General features: G+C 42.8%; 1 long non-coding RNA gene across 1 annotated transcript; it reads right to left on the bottom strand.

The window, feature by feature from the left end:
- Nucleotides 1-336: 336 nt before the first annotated feature.
- On the bottom strand, nt 337-12,071 carry LOC118910132 (uncharacterized). The gene is made up of 3 exons (XR_008994068.1): nt 11,618-12,071; nt 3,429-3,474; nt 337-1,354 (listed from the first exon to the last, which is right to left on the bottom strand). It is a non-coding gene; the product is annotated as an uncharacterized LOC118910132 (long non-coding RNA).
- Nucleotides 12,072-15,870: the final 3,799 nt, after the last annotated feature.

Genomic DNA, 15,870 nt, shown 5'->3' with positions numbered 1-15,870 from the left:
ATGATCACCAGTGGAGCTGAGAAAGAGCCTATTAATGTCATGTAATCAATTTCAAAAAGATACAGTTGCACTTAGGGTATTTAAACCTTGGAGGTTTAAACTAAATCATACTTGTCACATGCACACAGTGTCACTAATGAGCTTATGTAAATATTTGATCTTTTCTATTTGCATTTCTCAGCCCAACCTACCTCACCAGCCTCTTCTCCCAGACTTCTCTAATACCATAATCCGGTCTTATTGAACTGCTTCCGTTTCTGGAGCTCACCATGCTCTTTTATGCTTCCCACTTTCACATATGCATTTGCCTCTGTCTGACTCCCATCTTGCCTTCCCTTTGTACCCACTGAACAATTAGCCCTTGTCCAAGGCTCAGCTCAAACGCATCCTCCCCTTTGGGAAAGCTCTCCCAGAACATTTACAACTCTGTAACCTAGTAGGACTTTTAGTTCCCTTCTCTCTGCCCCATCACAGCTCGTTAACATTCCATAATCCTAAGTATTGCATTCATTCAATCAACATTTATGAAATCTTACTGTGTGCCAGTCATGGGGCCAGGTGCCGATGCAGTGGTGAATAAGAAATTATAATTATTTGTGCATTCATGGACAGCAAGTGTCATTCATTATTAAACTTTCAAGCATCATGAGTTTGTAGGTTTCAAAAAAATTACACAATTCTTCTTATATCTGTGTCCATACCCTACTTCTGTGTATATCCATGGGGACTATTTTGAAAATGACAGCAACATAATTCAAACTAGGTTAGTCACAAAGGGGGATATATTGTCTCAAGAATTCCAGGAAAGGCTGACCATCCAAGCTGAAGGAAGGGTTTCCTTTCCCTAGTAAAATTATTTTATGTAGTTATAATACCCATCTCTAACAACTGAAAATAAAAATTTTTATGGTCTTCAATTGAATCGTACTTCACTTTTTTTTATAATGCCCCATTTTTCATTAAAATAATTTCATGACCACTCTATATGTTCAGTATTCTGTTAAACACTCATATATGGATTTTTGGAAAGGTCACAGGTCCCTGGCTCCATGAAGTGGTAATTATTCCTTGGAGTCTAATTTTAGGAATGACAGCAATAACAATAACAAATAGTAATTCAGATGCTATTCAGAACGTCTCTATACTTTGTATGTCAGCTTTTCTTTGCCTGTCCTAATTTTCACTCTCTGCAGCTTCTCTTCTTTGGCATGGCAGGAAGCATGGTCACCCCAGCCTCCCAAGTTTTATCTCTTACAGCTTTCACCACTGGTGACAGATGGGTGATCTTTCTTGGTGATAGACAGAAAAGTCCCAGGGAATGATTCTGATTGGCTCAGCCCAATCCTGGAGATACCTAGAGTTACGAGAAGATTAGATTGGTTAGGTTGTCTCAGATGTCCATCCACAAAACAATCACCAAAAGCTTGCAGGGTAAAGTGGTGCAATCGGTTTCTTAGGAGTAAAGGGAAATGGTAAGCATAAAGGCACAGTTTTTCATGCCAACAATTCCTATGATTCATTGAACATTCATTGAATACTTATTATGTTGAAAGCATTGTGTTAGGATGAGCTAGGGAACATAAATAAGTTACATGCAATTTCTGTCTAATCATTGGGTAGGAGAAGCTAGTGAGGTGATTTGGCCCAGTGGTTAGGAATGTGGAGTCTAAAGCCAAATGCCAGGACATAAATCCTACCTAAACGACTTATGTGACTTTGATGTTGAGACTCTCTGATTTTAGTCTCCTCATCTGTAAAATGGTTTAACAATCACATCTACCAGGGCACAGCTGTGAGGTTTAAGGAACCACACGTGCAACATGTAGCATAGTCCTTTGCATGAAGTAAGCACTCAAACAATATTAGCTCTTATTTTGTGCATGATCATAAATCAGAGCAGAAGGATTATGTTTTGAAGTGGCAATTCATAGAGCTGGAGATCCAAAAGAACCCAGATAATTAATACTGATGGTGGGGCCCAGAGAAGGCATCATAGAGGAAGAAGCATTTAATTTAATCCTTAGCAGATGAGAATTAGCAGACATTTTAACCAAAGGGAAAAAAGAAAGAAGACATTTAGGATTGACAATTCAAGAGGAGGAAACAGCATTGGCCAAAATAGAAGGATGAGGAATGAGCAGTGGCATCCAGAAGATTCAGAAGTTTTTACTTGTATAAGGTTGCTAGAGCCTAAGATTCATTGATACAGAGATTAGGAGATGTGGTTATAAAGGACATTTGGATTGAGATGCAAAGAAATTGAATGCCAAACTAAAGGATTTAGACTTTATTCAGTAAATAATGGGGAATCATTTAAGGTTTTTGAGCTGGGAACTGAGTGACAAGATCTAATTGCACATTTGTCATTGAATAAAGACATTTATTAGAGTCTGAAGGGCTAGAAAAGTAAAATAGAACTTTCATTCTCTTTTATTGTTCCATTTTTGTTAGCTATAGGTGCAGAGAAATATTTCTCCATCATGAGAAAACAGTATCATAATGGCTATTAAAATGGCAACCAACACTCAGTCTCAATACAGTGGAGCAACAAGGAGTAGTGGAGACTATGGCAAATTAGAGAACAGGTGTCCCTCAAAAAGGGACAACCACTTCTTAGCTTCATTAAATGTTTAACATGCAGGAGTACAGCCCAGTATTAGTAAATATCCTGAAAATATTAGAAATATTCATCTAGGAAAACTAAAGTCTAGTTTTTTGTGTGAAATCCCTGGGTTTCTTTTCATGTTGGCTCAAAATTTTTAAAAAATTCTATGGACTAAATGAAATGTGTCTGTGGACTAAATTTGTCCTAAGGGCCATCAGGTCAAGATCCCTGGATTCAAGCTGACCCAGAATAAGTACTGATTTGGATACCTGGATGACCTTACTGTATGATCATTCCCTAATTTCTGCTAAAGGACAGAGAAATGAAAACAAAGAGAATGCCATGCACAAAAAGTATTCCCAGTAAAACAAAATAGAGATTGGAGAAGCTGAAGTTTCCAAATCTAAAATAAAATTAATTTAAAAAAAATAGAGGGCTCATAAAGCCACAGATTGATTTTCACATTTTGACCCATAAGCTAGGAGTCTGACTTTGATTTCTAGATGGTGTTTTTCACTGATACTTCTTTAAAAAAGACTAAGGTCCAGTACAATGGAAAGAACTCAGTCTTTGGAGTTTGAGAAATCTGAGTTAATGACAAATTTTGGCAATAACATTTATAAGTGTTTAAGTATTATATATGGTAGCTTGTATCACTTAACTTATTGCTAAATGAGGCCACATTACAACTACAAAATACCAGTTTCACACAACAGTAAGCATTTATTGTTTATGCATTTGTAGAGTTCAGCTGATTTTGGTTGGCCTAGCTCACGCATTTTTTTAACTTACCCTGTTCCACGTTTTTCATCTTCCTCCTTACCTGAGCAGCCTAGCAGGCCCATGACCTTCTAAGGATGATGGCGGACCTGGGGAGAGTAGGTAGAAATACATAAGGCCTCTTGAAGCTTTGGCTCACTCCTGGCATACCATCACCTCTTTTTGTTAGACGAAGTAAGTCATTTGGAAGAGGGCATGGATATAGAGAGACATAAATAATTTTTGCAGTCGACCTCACCCACCAAAATGGAGAACAACACGGATGTCAACCAACTTAGAATGGACACATAGTCAGTCGTCAGGGTGCAGTCCCCAAATGGAATATGCTGCATAATACAGAAGATGAGCATGCCATGGCTTCGCTCAGCAGCATGGACGGGTCTTACAAACCTACTACTGAAGAAAAGGAAGAAAACGCAAATGCATAAGCATGATATACACCTAATCCTATAAAGTTCAAGAAGAGGCAAAACTCAACTGTATTGTTTATGAATACTCATAGAGACAGCAAAACTATATAACAAAGGGAAAAACCATTGTCAGAAAAGTGAGAATAGTGGCTCTGTCCATTCTGGTGTCCTGATCAGAAAGGAACGAAAGGGGTGATGGAGATTTCTCTACCTTGATTTGATTGTAGTTGCCTAGGTGGCTGCTTTGTAATTATTTGTTAAACTGTACATTTCTATTTTAAACATTTTTCTGTATGAATTTATATTTCACTACAATCAAATTTTTAAAGTTCATTATGGATCAAAATGAAAAAGCAGAAGTTAGGGATGAAAAAAAAACATGGACTTTTGCTACTTAAAAGTGACGTACCACAGAACCCCCATTTTTTCTTTGGTGATAACAGGATGATGACAGCCCCTGCTCAGGCCTACCCTAAGGAGGGGTGAGAAAGCACCTAGGAGAGGATCTTTTTTTAATACTAATAAATACTTGCAGAGAAGGAAATTATAAGTCTTTGGCACCTAGAAAAGGAGAGGGAGACAATAATTCTGAGTCCTGTTTCCTAACAGTGCTCTTTACATACTAACATTTCTTTAAAAAAAGGCGGGGGGGAAATTTTGCAAGGAGGGGAGGGACTTTATACTCAAGTCTGTATGATTCCAAAGTAACTAATTCGATGGGAGCAGGGTTCCAATAACCAAAAACACACAAGGCAGTGTGGGACCCCACCTAAATACATATTCATATTTGGTATAAATATATAACAATATTCAGGAATCCATTTGGTATAATTGGATACTTAGGAGAGCAACCTCAATAAAAAGTGCTTGAATGATTTCTTAAGCTCATTGCCCCTATTCTTTATGTGAAAGGAAAATGAGCTCCTAAGGGCGTTAATCAGACCCATCCCTGTGGTCATCTACACTGAGGACTGTCAGGGTGGCTCGGGTCCTGGAGCTGATGCAGGAGTGAAGCCTGGTGTGGCTGGCCACTTGACACAAGTCTCCCTTCCCTGCCTGCCAGATGGGTCCTCACGGGAGGTCTGCCCTCCTGGCAAATGCTTATCTTAAAGCCCATCCTTCATTTCCCCCTTATCAGCAGAGGAATGTGGGGAGGTTGTAGGCATTAGCTGTGCAGGCATTTGGGATTCTGTGAGGGTGAGCATGTCAGAATGGGGGGTTTACAGGACTTCAACACATTTTCAAATTAGGTGAGTGTGACCTGCCACAGTGGAATTCTCTGGGCCAACAGAAAGTGTGAGCCCATAATAAACTGTTAAAAAGAACAAGCATTTTTTGAGCCCTTTCTGTTGGCAAACACTGTCTTAAAAGCTTTCCAGGAATGGCCTCCTCGGTCCTCAGCCAACAGTTTCAGCCAGAAACCAGGTAGTGTCCTTACAGCCTTTTTAACTTGAGAAAAGTGAGGCATGGAGAGATAGTCTATGAGCCTGATCGCATCATACCCAGGAAACACAGAGTAAGATGGAGCTGACAGGTGTGCCCGGCTTGTGGACAGCCTTGATCTAAGCAGTGATTAGAGAGGATTTGGAGGAAAGTGGGTACATGATGCTGATCGTAGCCAAATTTCTAGGCCTTTATTCAGTTATTTTGTTATTTAGCCGATACCCCCCACCCCTTCCCCTGCCCGCACCACACACACACTCACACACACACACACACACACACACACACACACACACACTTTCATATTTAGGTAGAAAACTTATTCTAAACCCAACTACCCAAGAGGCATTCCTTGATTCTCCACTGTTTTATATCATTTGCTCCAATATTTACTGTCTTCCTCACAGAAAATAGAGAAATTGACATGGAGCATGTGTTGTCAACTAAGGGTACTGTACCATTTTCCAGCCACTTCGGGTACATGAGTTATTCATCTGCTATCAAAGTTGCCCTTTCTTGCTAGAAAGGCAGTAGTTGGAATAATCATTTAGAACAGGTAGAACACTCCTGAGCTCTTTCCCACCCCTCACCCACTTCTGTCACAGCTGCGGGGGCCTGGTCCTCCCCACTTTATAGAGAAGGGGAATTCCACGGAGAACCTCGAGCTGGTTTATTTTTAATTGTTGACCTCTAAGGCCTTCTGTTTGCATCTGTTTATTAAATTGCGAGCTCAGCTGTGAAATGCCCTTTATGATGTTGTTTTATTGGTGGGCCATTCAGGGACCCAGCACCAGACAAACAGGATAAATATTTTTCTTTGCAGCACACACCCCACGTTGGGGGCCATGGAACAAGGGAAGCGAGGATCGTTTGTTTACGAGCTCTGATTCATTCATTACTTGGCGAGGAGCTGTGAAATGTAAATCTCACATTCCGCAGGACAATCCCTGCGCCAGCTTGAGCTCATTTGGAGGTGTGATGTTCCACTCTAAAGGAGGCTGTTAATTTTATTGACCAAATTTGGTAAGTGGGAACTCCAAAATTAAATAGAGCCTTTGGAAAAGAAATGAACATTCAGGTTTCTCAAAGAAAGCAAGGACTGGTCACCTAGTTTCGGTTTTCTGTGTTCCTCACCCCCACCCCACCCCGGAAGGAAACTTCAGATGCCAGCGTTGTCAGCAGGGAGCATGAAGTGAAATGGCTGTCGGCCTTGTCTTCTGATTTCAAAAGATTGGCTTTCTCTGTAATGGGTTTCTCTATATTAATTACAGCCATCGCTATTGAGTGGTCAGCTCCCTGCTTTAAATGTATCATCTCCCGAAATGCACATAGTCACCCTGGGAAGTTCATGTGGTTACTGCCGCCATATTATAGACTGGAAACTGAATCTCAAAGCAGAGAAAGCTTTTGCCTCGGGCTGCAGAGCTGAGACTCAAAATCAGGCCTATCCCGACTCTGACTCCGGAACCTGGCTGCCTTAACCACTCCCCTCACCTGCTCTCTCTTTGCCATCTTTGTATAACTAAAAAGTTGCCTTTCCTGGTGCGTTAGAGAGAATGAAAGTTTTCCAGTGGTTACTAAGCAGCTATGGGCTGTGGATTCTCTGTTTTGTTCATGCTCAGAACAAAAAAAGGAACTGACTGGCTGAGAGATTTCAAAAGCCACATACCGTCCTCACCACAGTGTGCGCCTCGTAGTTAGACCCAGGGCCCTCAGAGAAGAAATACCATTAACTCCAAAAGTCACCCTTGGGCTTCCTTGGGCCCTGTTGCACTCTCTTTATGCCTGGCAGGAAAGGGTAAACTCAGACCGAATGAGGGAGAGTCCTGCCCGCAGTCTGAGATGGCTCCATGCGTTTGGGGCTCAGCTCGGGTGTTTGCCCACAGAATGAGTGGGCCCATGTCAATATTTGGACTTGGAGAAGGCTCAGTTATAATTGCTCAGACTTGTCTCTGAATTGGGCTTTGAAATGTACATTTTCCATGTTCCTCCAAAGCTGTATTCTTTTTGTAGGGGGAAAGGCTATTTAGGGAGATTTTCTTTAGAAAGGTTGCTGGGGGCAGTGGACAAAAAAAAGGAGGACAAGTTCAGAATGTGATATGAAAAATCACAGTGTGAATTGAAAAAAAAATAATTGTAAACCATGGTACAAAAGCTCTGCCATCAAGAAATGTTATTGTTGGTTGAATGGTAGGAACCATCTGGGTCTCTTTTAATGACTGGGGGCCCCTCTGTGGATGGTACAGATGCTTCTTTTGTTATTGGTGCAATCTTGTAAATAGTTAAAATATTTACCAAGGCACCTCTGAGCTGGAGCTATCCCATTTTATTATTTATACCTTTTCAGAGGGACAAAAATGGAGGTGTCCACTAAACGTGATGGATTAGGCTTATAAACAGCCATTATGGCCGTCAAACCTCGAATGTCAGCTTCTCCTTTGTGTCTGCGCATTTCTAAGCTAACCAGTGATCCATGCATAAGATAGGAGGTTAAGAATGCAGAGAAAAGGAGTGTTGGCTCCAAGCAAGATGTATCTTCTGCCGATTAGAAATACAGCTATGGAAAGTGAGGGCGATGCTGGGCAAGAGGCGAGAAAAAGGGACCTGCGTGAGCATGTACGTGTGTGTGCGTGAGCGGCTGTGTGTAGGCAGAAGACTGGGATCTACGAAGTGCAGAAGTCCCCACAGCCTGACATGTTGCATTTCAGCTCTTACAGTTGGGAATGAAAACCTGCAAGTCCTCTACCTGCCAGCATCCTTCAGCTGTTTCCTTAACTGACTGCAGCTGGCTTTTGTTTTCCCAAGATAAACATCAGGAAATGCAAAAAATTATATAGGATTTGAGAAGAAAAAGGATGGGCCCTTCTGGGTAAGAGGGAAAAGGGCGAGCCAGCAGGTACCAAGACTTGTGAGAGGAGGGAGATCCCATCTCATCGTAATTAAGTAAAACATCTGAAAATCGGGATTGGGGGGCACCATGTGCTGCAGCTGATCTGTGCCATGCCTAGAAGCCTAACTGGAGTGACTCACTTCTGAAAATTAGACCGAAAATACTAAAGTTAGATCTATGGAAAGGGGATATTTTTAAGTCAAACTACTTATAATTTATAGTAGGATACATTGTTAATCCAATGAATGGGAGGAAACAAAGTAACTTTCTTGCAGGTAAAGAGGGTAAATGTAAATTATATTATTGTTGGCTCATGATTGCTGCACATGTGTTGGAAACAGTTTCTGTCAAAAAGTGGCTTCCATTATATTTTTATTCTTAAATCCAAACTCCTTTAATCTCTCAGAGTTTGTCGCTGACTTCCTGCTACACCACAAGCTATGCCTGCAACTTAGTCCCTTGATCTCTTTGCGGGAAGCTGTAGAATTAATAGGCAAGAGAGCTCATGCTGACTTTAGAAAGGATCGGGGTCCGAGTGGCTGAAATATCATCTTGCAACTCCGAACATGGATTGGAATTTTAATTTTGGTAAAATACTTCCTAGCAGTCTCCTTTAGGATCTAATTAAGAAATTCTGACCTCATTTATTTATTTATTTATTTATTTATTTACTTTTTTTATCTTCTGGACTTGGATGAGATCTTACTGATATCACAAAGAGAAAATTATATTTCTCCACAGCTTTGCAAAAAGACAAGAGAAAAAAACATTTGGAAGACACCAAAGCCAAACAAACTTCCTCCTCAGGTGAGTAACTGAGGGGCTGTGGAGGGTCCTCCTTGGATCTCCTTTAACCACCTCGGAGAAATATCCCACCCCCCACCCCATTCCCCCTCCAAACAGGCTGGTCTCTACCACATTAGTATGCTGATGCACTAACTAATTTGCCTCTATAAATACTGGGATCTGAATCACAGCACTGTTGTGCCTTGAGACTAAATAATTTCTCTCATCACTCTCTGGAGAAAAAAAAAAGAGAAAGAAACATACATTTTCTAAACATCTTTCTTCTTCTTCAGGCTACACAACTCACTGACGTTACAAGCCCCACGGATGATGATGAGGCTCAGTGGGAAGCATTTTCTATAAAACAAACACTCTTAATAAACCTGCTCTAAGATAGTAATTTTCCTTTTTATTCATGATTATAAGTAATACTAATAATTTGATCAGCTGACCCTCACATAACAGTCACAAAAGCCTAGCCAGGCTTATTTGATTGTTCCCTTGGCAAATTCCAAAATAACAAACACACTACTATGCCCCATGTTTGATTCCTCTTCTACTTAATCTCACCCATTCATGAGTGAATTCAAACTTCCGGTAAGTTGGAAAAAGTTAGCAAAGCAAAAAGAACTTGGAAAGTTTCAGGCATTTGTACCAAACAGTTTAATCGTTTGGCTATACATGCTATAAGTATGTACAAAAATGAAAGACTACATACCACATAGTTCATGAGACCCATCAGCATAGCCCAGATACACAGAAGCCACTAATTGTATCAGTCCCAGCACACACGTCTACACACACACACACACACACACACACACAAATATTATATTGAAGTCTAAAAAAATACAAAACCTCCAGAAGGCATATTCTTTTGTTCTGTTAGCCATTCATAGACAGTTACTTCAAGAATGGCTCTCCCTACCTTTATAAGAAACAGGGAGACGTGTTCTCATTGAGAACTCCCCACCCCCTCCTTCTATCTGCTCTGGAGTTTTTGAGCTTCTTTCTGAGAAAAGCCCACTCCAGAAGCCCAGCTGACTTCTGTCCACTTTAGGGACACAGGGCAGTTAACCAAAACACCAGTAGGGAAAATCCACAGGTAGGGCTGTCAGATTTAGCAAATAAAAATACAGGATACCCAGTTCAGTTTGAATTTCAGATAACCAATCAATCAATATATATATATTTTTTAGCATAAGTATGTTCCCATGCAATATTTGAGATATACTTATCTGGCAACCCTACCCCAAGAGAGCCAGAGGCCATGTATGTTTCTGATGGCAATGGAAAATCTAGACCCAAGAAGAGGCCTGGAGCCTAGTGACTCTGGGAGAGTGACTGAATCCCCATCTTATTTCTTACTTTGTGATTTTAAATAAGAAAGAAGGTACTGAGTGAAATCACAGATGTCCAGGTTTCTCGATGACAGAACAATGCTCAGAGGGCAGTGTCTGAATGCCCTCTTGCAACAGGGACAGGAGAGTAGACATACACCACTGGAAGCTGTCACTGGCAACTAACCAGAGATAACATATAGTCTAGCGTATTAACTCACTGTTCCTCACAATAGTCCAATGAGGTAGAACTTTCATGCCCATTTTACAGATGAGGAACCCAAGGCACAGCTTCCAGGGTCACGCAGAAGGAGAACAGAGATTTTGACCCAGGCAGTCCAGCTCCACTTCCTGCACTTAAAATAAAATGATACCAAACCATGATATAAACAATTTCATTTTCAAAAGGACCTAAACTGTACGTATGCTAAAATTTAAATGGTTTCTTCCTCATTTCCCCCACACCATTCCTACCTCTACCTCTGCTTTGTTAGTGCCCCAGACCATGCTTGGTGGGCCGAGTGAAGAATCCAGGGCTGGAGACACGATGAGGAAGAATATGTGTGAGCCCAGGAGAGGGGCGACAAGACAATGGATGGGATGGCCCCCACCCCACTTCTCCCAACCTACAGGGACAGAGAGCAATGAAAAGTATTGAGATTCCAGGCCCAAATGAGGGATTCTGGCAGAGACTTTTTCTAATTTAAAGACCACCCAGGTGTGTGCTGGTCTGTCCCCATTTTAGGGTCTTTGCCTCTTGCTTTCCAGCGAGAAAGGAAACAGATGTGATGCCCATTCATGCCTAATGGAGACAGAAGGGGAGGGAGGAATGGGCGGGAGGCGGTGGGGGGAAGCTCAGGGCTGTCTTTGGCCTGCAAATTTTGGCTTGAAGGACAGGGACATATTAACTTCCACAGGGTTTAAGCCTGTGGCTGTCACCTGTCAACTCATAGTCAGCACATAGTAGGCAATCAATACATATAAGTGCAATCAAATTAAAATTAAATAAGGCAATCAAAAGTCTCGGAGATGCCCAGGGAGTGCGTTTAGGTCTGGGCTGGCCTTGGGATTTGGAGCCCGACCAGCGGAGTTTCACGCCGTTGGAGTTGCCAGTTGATGAGGTGGGGGTGGGGGTGCTGGCTTCTCCACCCCCTCTCCTCCTTGGACTGGGTCAGCGCAGATTGTCCTAAACAATTATCCCCCAAGGGGCGAAAGAACCATGTTGAACAAATCCTCCACTTTTGTCTCCTCTGAGGCTGCAGACCGTGGTCCCTGCTTATTCAGCCCTCCGTCTCCCCCGTCCTGTGCCTGGGACACTCTGTGGTTATGAGTCAATGATCAGACAGGGAAAGGGCACGCTTACCATAGGGAGGAGGATTCGGCAGTGCTCTGGGCTTTGATGCTGGCTCTCCTACATCCTGAATGCATGAAAGGCTAAGGGAGGCAGAGGAAGAAATATAAAAGCAGAAAGGGAGAAAATGTTATTAAAATAAAAAAAAGAAGAAGTTGAAGAAAGTGGGGGGGGGGTGGTAGGGAGTGCCTGGTTTGAAATGTTGTGTCATTGACAAATATCTCTGGGAGACAAAAGCTAGTTAAAAACTGAGTTGAGATAAGCCATCTCCTTCAGTGACTCATCTTTCCAGGGAATAATGGCAAAGAGGCGGTGTTCAGAAGGGACATGATGTGCAAATAGCAGTGTCCGTGAAGCTGGGGTTAATTACAGGAAGGACTTTCCGGGTAATTGCCGATAAACAGCGGTAGGAGCAGAAGCGGGCATCGGAGGCTCACAAGCCAGCTCTCCGTGATTTGAACAGGATCCCTGAACACTGTTCAGCAGCAGAAGCTGGAAGCCTCCCCACGCGGCTACTTCAGAGGAACGTCAGGCTGGGCCCCTGTCCCCTTGTGGGCTGACCCGGTACCTCCCCTGTCTTGGTCCAGGACGGCACCCCTCAGATAAACCCCTGAAAATCCACTTGTAAAAATATTAGGAATAAAATGTTTACTGTGCTGTTAGGAATTTACCAACCGTAGCCCAAGGAAAAGCACCCCTCAACCTCTCCAGCCTGGCTGTGGAGAACCGGGGTTGGCATCTCTAAACGGTTATCTGAAGGAGTGGGTCTCACTGGATGTACCAAAAGCAGCCCTGTCTTTGCACCATGCCCTCTTGAATACATTAAGACATGCATCAGAATTACATAATGGAAGTACTGCTTGTGATCATTAAGCTCAGACACCAAACCTACACATTTTGGAGAGGCTTGAAACCAGGACACAGAGTCAGGAGGGAGCTGTGAGGTACCTAGAAATGTCGGCAAAGAAAAACCTCCATCCCCTGCGGTTGCTGTCTTATATGAACTGATACATTTTTACAGGATCCTGAAGGACACAGCTTCCTCTGTTCCTCTTCAGATGTGGCCCAGATCCTTGGGCCAAGTAGCGGGGTGGGGAACTTTTTCCAAATCTCTGCCAGTATCTTATGGCTGTTTTGCTATAGTGGTTCAGTGGAGATTGACATGTAGCAGATTCTCAGTCCAGAGGGAGTCCAGCTGGTAATCGGAGGGAAAATGGCAGAGAACTGGAGTACTGATATCAGCCACCCCCTGATCCAGACCTCCGTTTCTCCACCTGGGAAATGAAGGGGAAGGGGTTGTCAAGGGAGTGTCTCAGTGTGCCTCCAACCCTCTGGGTCTCTCAGACCTGGTGCACACCGCCCCCCCCCACCAGCGTGAGTGAGTGAAAGGACACTATTTCACAGTCCTTTGTGTCTTTCCTATCATCTTCACCATAGAAAGAACCCAACAAATAAATATTTTGAACGAATTTATGCATGCATGATTGGGCAACTTCTGTGGCTCTTTGTTTAATATAAAATGTTTGTGGATGGGTCTGAGGAGTACTTCTTTATCATTCAATCCTGTAGAGTTGCTTTGAAAGACCAAATAAGAATAAATAACAGTAATATCTAACATTTATTGTGCTCAAACACATTACATACTTTTCCTAATTATGTCTCAAAATATCCCTTTTTGAATGTGGCTATTATAACCCTCGGTCCACAGATGCGGAAGTGAAGACCCAGCAAGATCAATGATGAGCTGGTGAGCAGGAAGATCTGGGTGTCAGGCTCCGCCCCTTTTGACTACAAAGCCATTGTGTTTAAGCATTTCCTGAAATGCATAGAGGGTCTGGCTGTGACCTTGCTCCAGTAGTGCTGAGTGTCCTTGAGCAAGGGGTTGACCCTATCTCATCACAGGGGACCCTGAGCCAGAGGACATGCCTGGTTCCTTCCACGAGTGACATTTCAGGCTACTGTTCATCCCTCAGTTGTAGGTCAGTCAGGCCCTCCATAGGAAGCCACCACGGCTGCCCATTAAATCAGACCATCATTATAAACTGTTCTTTTCACTTAAGTTACATATTTATTTTGTGATTATTGCATTCAAGGTGGTTCCTTTTTCCACTAGGCTGTGAGCACCTTTAGAGTAAGGATCACATCTGTCTTGTTAATCTCTGCACCCCATCCCCAGTAGTGTATCCCCAGAACAGTGTCTGGCATTAAGAAAATGCTCAAAAAGTACTTCTCAAAGCTCTAGGGGCCCCAACAGCTGTGAAATGTGCAGATCGGACAGGGTCAGCTTCCATGCCGTAAAGAGATTCATATCCCTGGTCCCTGAGAACAACAATCAAAGACCCCCCGGAGCCTTAAAAGAGGACTTTGACAGTTAAAAACAAGACAAAACCAAAACAGCAAGGACATCTCTGACTTAGATAAGGGATGAGCAGTATCCATCTAGTGAGAATGAATCACCCTAGAGAGATTCCTCAAGTGTGGTGACAGGGACGGCGCCTTGGTCTTGTCCTCCTGCTCACACACTCCTGGATGCAGGTGGGGCTCAGAAGGACATGGATCAGAACGCTGGAGGCTATGGTGATTGAGCAACCCAAGCCTGTCCGGGAACAGGGAGATGCCATTTGGGATGCACACAAGCCCCCAGGAACAGATCGTAGCAACCAAGCATGCCTCGGGGAGGGGGGCGCCTTTCTGGTTGTACACAGAGCCAATAATAAAAGCACAATGGAGAGGCCTCACTCCCCAGCTGGTTGTGCACGCCCCATTCCGTTCACGGGGATGGCTGTCTCCCTTTCAAGTGGGCTCCGGTCCCCCTCCACTGCCGCCTCCTCCTTGCTTGGTCTTTTAGTCACATACCAGACATGTCTCACAGAGCAGACCCGAAACCCCAGGTGGCAGAATCCCAGTTTCATATAAATTAGGCTGGGTAATGCTGTTCAGACACATTTTTTGTCTAAATCATGCAAAAATAGGATTTTCTCAGGGGCATAAATCTGGTCCAAATCTAAACTTGAATGTGCGATTGACTGGTATAGTTTATAGTGCAAACGTAGAATTATCTGGAAGACTTCTGCTCCCAAAGAGCATGGCCCATTTTTTATCCGATCTGAAAGAAATGATTCATTTGCCATCTCAAAGACCCCGCAGAAGTCAGCACATGGCAAAGGGACCAGATGCAAGCCCTGATTCACCAGAAAAGCACACCATGCCCCACGCAGATAGGCATCGTCTAGCACCACATGGAGTGACTGACCCAAACCCAGGTTCCTCCACCATGTACCAAGGACACAGAAGTCTAGGCACCTAGCCTCGTTTAAGGTTAGATTTCTGTTTCATTTTCCAAAGTAGGAAGTAAAGGCAAAGAAGGGAGGGGGGTAGGTAGAAAATTGAGGGCATTTAAAAAAGAAAAAGGAAAAAAATAACTTCACAAGATCAACCAAGAATCAAATGCCCTTTGAATAACCCTTCTAAGTATGGCACATTTTGTGTTATCATGCAAGCATTGCTTTGCTGAAATCAGGTAAAGACAGTTTCCTTAACACTCTTCTTAATTTGTCCCAATCCTCTCACTATCAATGTCATCAAGTCAAGATGATGGCCTTGAAGTTCCAAGTCTTAGGCGAGGAGGATGGTCTTGGGCCCCAGGAATTTTACATTGGGATTTGGGGGTGTGAGAGTCCACAGTGACGGACAGTTGCCGCTGACCAGCACTTATCCCCACCATTCCGTGGGATGGCCTTGGGGAATTTTAAATGACAGGAAAAATAATAATAATATCCTCTTTCACGAGTTGTTTAAATTCTCATGGCAGTTTGCCATCAAACATCAAATTTATTCAATTCACAGTGACTTCAAAGAGTGCAGAACAATAACCTGAGGGCTGCATTTCTCAAAAAATATGTCAGCATAAGGAGGGGAAAAAAATGTTTCCTTAGGTAGAGATAAAAGAAAATGACACTAGGTACCTAAACCCTAATGTTTGCCAGAAGGTTTGATTTACAGATAAGCTATTTTTTAATGTAACATGTTCCTAATTCTTATTCAATGACAGTTGAAAATTGGGTATTTAGGTGTAAAAAGAAAATAGAAGGGGGAAAGAATTAAAGAGAAAAGTAAATTAGAACCAAAAGGGAACCAGAGTAGGTGAGAGAAGTCAGAGGCTGTGAAAGCAGCCAGAAATCTCCCTTTATGTCCTTAGGGAGAGTGACGTGGAAAGGCAATCATCTTTAATCTAGTCAAATGCAGGAGAAAAGTAACTTGTCTTG

This window comes from Manis pentadactyla, chromosome 15 (genome assembly GCF_030020395.1).
Source record: "Manis pentadactyla isolate mManPen7 chromosome 15, mManPen7.hap1, whole genome shotgun sequence".
Taxonomy (NCBI): Eukaryota; Metazoa; Chordata; class Mammalia; order Pholidota; family Manidae; genus Manis; species Manis pentadactyla.
This window is presented reverse-complemented; position numbering and strand designations above follow the sequence as displayed.